This window comes from Microcebus murinus, chromosome 6 (assembly GCF_040939455.1).
Source record: "Microcebus murinus isolate Inina chromosome 6, M.murinus_Inina_mat1.0, whole genome shotgun sequence".
NCBI lineage: Eukaryota > Metazoa > Chordata > Mammalia > Primates > Cheirogaleidae > Microcebus > Microcebus murinus.
This window is the reverse complement of record NC_134109.1, coordinates 32,333,565-32,338,126: the sequence shown is the minus strand read 5'-3', so window position 1 is coordinate 32,338,126 and position 4,562 is coordinate 32,333,565. Positions and strand designations below refer to the sequence as shown.

General features: G+C 52.0%; 1 long non-coding RNA gene across 1 annotated transcript; it reads left to right on the top strand.

Annotated features, from left to right (window-relative positions):
* Positions 1-2,057: 2,057 nt before the first annotated feature.
* On the top strand, positions 2,058-4,340 carry LOC142871372 (uncharacterized). Its single transcript, XR_012919621.1, has 2 exons — positions 2,058-2,146; positions 3,749-4,340. It is a non-coding gene; the product is annotated as an uncharacterized LOC142871372 (long non-coding RNA).
* The last annotated feature ends 222 nt before the right edge of the window (positions 4,341-4,562 follow it).

The following is a 4,562-nucleotide window of genomic DNA, read 5'->3' as shown; positions in this document are numbered from 1 at the left end:
ATGTTGGGAGCTGGAAATGTCTACTTTTTCCCACTTCAACCCCCCCAAAGTAATCCCTGCTTTTCTCCTCCTGCTGTTTCTTCTCAGATCTACATAAGGAACTCTGGAGGGAAAGTGAGGGAACTTGAAAAAGTAAGAAACCAGAAAAATCAAGACATTATGCTTTTAAATGCTAGCTTAGTAAATGGGAAGCACCTAGCGATCCCACTTACAAGTTTCCTCCCCTCCCAAATTCTTTTTACTCCGGATTTAATTTCATTGCAGATCAGCTACAAATCAATGGCAAGTTTATTCCACTGCTGTTTTGTTTGAAGATCAAACAGATTCCAGGGAAAGATCCACACAGAACCTAAGGATTATTTCGTCCCACTTAGGAACTGAGCACATTTCTAAGGAATCGTGAGCCGCCCCAACTCGCAGCAAGCCAACCACCTGTGGGGAACCCCCCCCCCCAGTGCATCCAGGTAAAGATTGCTCATCTGGGCCAGGCATGGTGGCTCATGCCTGGAATCCTAGCACTCTGGGAGGCCAAGGCTGGAGGATCATGTGAGCTCAGGGGTTCAAGACCAGCCTGCACAAGAGCGAGACCCCGTCTCTACTATAAATAGAAAGAAATTAATTGGCCAACTAAAAATATATATAGAAAAAATTAGGCAGGCATGGTGGCACATGCCTGTAGTCCCAGCTACTCGGGAGGCTGAGGCAGAAGGATCGCTTGAGCCCAGAAGTTTGAGGTTGCTGTGAGCTAGGCTGACGCCACGGCACTCACTCTAGCCAGGGCAACAGAGCGAGATTCTGTCTCAAGAAAAAAAACAAAAAGACTGCTCATCTGTGCATCAAGAATATTTGAGAAAAACAAACAGCTCTCGAGCAGTGGACATTAGCACAAAGGGTGTCTGTACCTGGGCATACCTACTTTTCTCCCGGAAAGATGGTCCCCGACCCAGGAGTGTAGGTAGCTGGGGAACAGGACAACTGTGGACTTATACAGAGCCAAAAGGTCCATGCTGGCACTGGAAGAATGCAAATTGCTAGGTAACGCAGGAACGTGCAACAGAAATAAGTTTCATTAAAACTTCAGCCCTGTTAAGTTCCTCACACTCGCAGCTAGATCTCTGGCACATGCCCTAGTGAATCCTGCTGACACAGGGTCCCACATGGCTGCGGTGTGTCCTTCCTCGGGTGTGACAAGACTACATTTTCAGGAAGCTCTTGGGCAGAATGAGGCAACTTGAAGCTCAGGGGACATGTCTGTGTGCCTTTTAGGGTTGGGGTTTAACCTCTGCCCCCAGGCATTTCCCATCACACAGACAAAGGCATGGAGAATCAGAGCAGCAGAGGGAGGGCTGAGTCAAGCTGCAACCCAGCACCCCCGAACCCAGCCAGGGCTCCCACTCATGTCACCCCTCCACACCCTCCCTGCTTTTGGTACAAGCATATGGAGCCCCAGACGCCTGTGCCTCAAGCCACACTCTCAGTAGCACGTCGGTTGTCCTGCTGGGACCCACCCTGGGCCCACCGCACCCCTCCCGCAGAGTCTCCGAGGCGTAGGCGCTCATGCAGCTGGGAACAGGCCATCTCAGGGGCGGGCGCCCTGCTACACGTCCTGTCCGAAAAGACACCCCTCCCCTAACCCCGTCAACGTTGACTTTGCCCTGGACCAGCTAGATTATTTCTTTCAGCTCTTCTAAGACAAAGTGCTGGCCATTGGGAGACTGGCCAGGGTTAAGATGCAGCCTTGAGGTGGCCATTTTCACAGCCCCAACGAAGCCCTCGGTCGCTGCCAAATTCTCACTGAGTTGAATAGAGTGGAGGGAAGCTAACCAGCTCACCAGAATAATAATAGCTAACACTCAGAGGGTGCCCACATGCCAAGACTGCTCTCAGTGTTTTATGTGTATTCCTTTATTTTCACCTCATGATAACCCTGTTATTTTTCTATTTTATGGATGAGGAAACTGAAGCAAGGTTGCAAACCAGATGATCCAAAGGGCAGCAACTACTGCCTCCCAAAGGAACCACAGTCAGAAATCCCAGATGAATTTGCCCAGGGCCCTGTCCTGGCAACCACGTGTGCACACTGCAGCATCGCCTGGATTATGAGCTGCCAGAAGAGAGATGCAGGGCCCCTCTGGAAGAGAAAGAGGTAGGCCTGTGGTCTATATGGGCTAACGTGGCTTCTAATAGAGTCAGGAGACTTCTGTTCCCAACCTGGCCCTGCCTTCCCCACATGAGCGTCGCCAACTGTTCCACCCGGGGCTCCACTCTCCTCCTTGCTCAGCCACGAGGTTTCCAGATCACTCCAGTCCTCTGTAGAACAGTGACAGGCAGCACACGTTGGCGTGACGACAGGCCCCCAGACAGAACAAATCTGACAAATAACTACTCACGCCACACATGAGCCTTAGTGTGCACGTTTCGGTGTTTTGGGAAATATGTGCTGTTTTGAAATGTGTGCCTGTTTGGGCCGTGAGTAAGTTTTGGGGGAGAGGGGACAGCCGCCTTTTTTTTTTCCAGTTAATGAAGTGAGGCTTCGTGGAGGAATAAGATTTTCTTAGTCACACTTCCTGTTTCATACTGACCTTTTAAAAGGAAACCCACAAGTAAACCTGTGCTAAGACCTGCTTACAAAATCTACCCACAGGTATAATAAAGATGATCTAAATTAAGACCACTGTGGGCCAAGCTTTACCTGGAAATCAGTGGAAATAATAAGATCAGTGGAAATAATAAGATCACAGAGAAGAGCTGATGGCCCGAGATAAGGGGTGTACTGGAGCTCCACGCACTGCCAGTCCCCTGCCTGGGAGAGCTGAACGGTCGTGAGACAGGAATCCAAGCAGGGGGCAGAGAGAAACCCCGCAGCGATCTTTTCATCGGTCTCTATGTACTCAGGGCTTAGCCTCTCATTATCAAACGGAGGCTCTAAAAATTAAGAGGATGCTTGTAGTGATTTCAAAAGAAGTCATCATGATTGGGTCATAAAATTAATCAAGGGAACTAGGATTATTTAGCCTGCAGAGGAAAAGACCAAAAGATAACCGATGAACTTCACAGTTGGTAAGGGATTGCTTATTTGAAGGTGCATTTCTGTGCCTGCTGACCACCGAATGTCCGGCCGGCGTCGCAGCAGAGAGACGTGGGGTGCACAGGATGTCCTGGGGACAAGTGGGGAACAGGACACTCGCCCGCAGAGCCGAACCGTCAGGCTGGGGGGCCTGGGGACCCGCTGGATCAATCGCCATCACTGTCTACGTGGACCCCCGGAGAACTCCAGGGAGGAGATGTTAAGTTTTGAAAGCTTTGTTTGTTTGTTTTGTTTTGTTTTAAGCAAGGAGGCCTGGAATTTGGCTGAAGTAAAAAATCAGGCAAAGGAAACGGCAATAATAATTAGCAAACACGGAGTGGGGATGAGGGTCAGGCGATGACAGGCAATGGCCCTGAGAGTGAGGGAGACCTCCCCACCTGGACAGACAGAGAGAGATGACAGAGACAGAGACACAGAGAGAGAGACAGACAGACAGACAGAGACAGAGAAACAGAACCAACCCTGAGGTGTCCCCAACTGAAACACCTCGAAGCCTCTTCCCAGCCAGCTTCCGCATTTCCCTCCCGTACGAACCCACACTGAATCCTTTCACCCAGACCAAGACTGACTTTCAGACCCCTCTGTCCACCCCAGGAGATTCTGTACTCAAGCACCAAATCCAACGAGGTCCCTGAGGAACTCATACAGTCTGTTTTACAGGGATGAGAGTGACATTGCCGAGAGAGATTGGCCTGGCCTCAGTGTTCCGGAGAGAGACATCCCTTCATTCCCAGAGAGAACCTGAGCCTTAGCGACCCAGCCAGCTGCGCCCTCCTTGGCCGCCAGAATCCCAGCGTCAGGCCGCCCTCCCTCATGCTGGGCGGATCCACCCCACGGGGTCTCCTCAACCACTGGAGCCCTCAGTGCTCTGTCAGAGCCAGTCTCTGTCTCCCCCACTGCACCCCAGGCCTGAGTGCTTCAGGGTTCCTGCCCCCCCACCCTGACCAGCCTAGAAGGCAAGAGGGGAGGATGTGGTTGGGGGTTGCAGACACGGCTCCACCACGTCACAGCTGGCGAGCCCTGAAGCCTGGTGAATAGCGTCCTCCTCAGCAGCGCGCACGCAGGCACGGGTGGGAATGGGGGACGCAGTGTCGGGGGACCGGGTGTCTGCTAGGCCACCACTCCGCAGCTCACAGCTCCTCTGAAGCTATTCCCAGAGCCACGCCCCTCAGAACCCACCCCTGCTGCTTCGTGTTCCCAGAGCTCTCCGCCTGCTGTTCTGTGACTCCCCTTAAAATAAAATGTTGAAAGGTAGCCTGTGTGGTGGTTACGAGCATGGGTTTAGAGTCACGCAGATGTGGGGCTGTGTCCTAGCTCTGTCCCTAACAAGTTGTATGATCCATGTGAGCCCTTTGACCTCTCGGAGCCTCAAGTTCCTTGTCTACAAAATGGGAATAACAGATATTCCATCTGGATCTCTCCTGAGCTCTCGGGGGCAAAGATGCAGGGTGAACTGACCCCAGGGTCCCAGCAC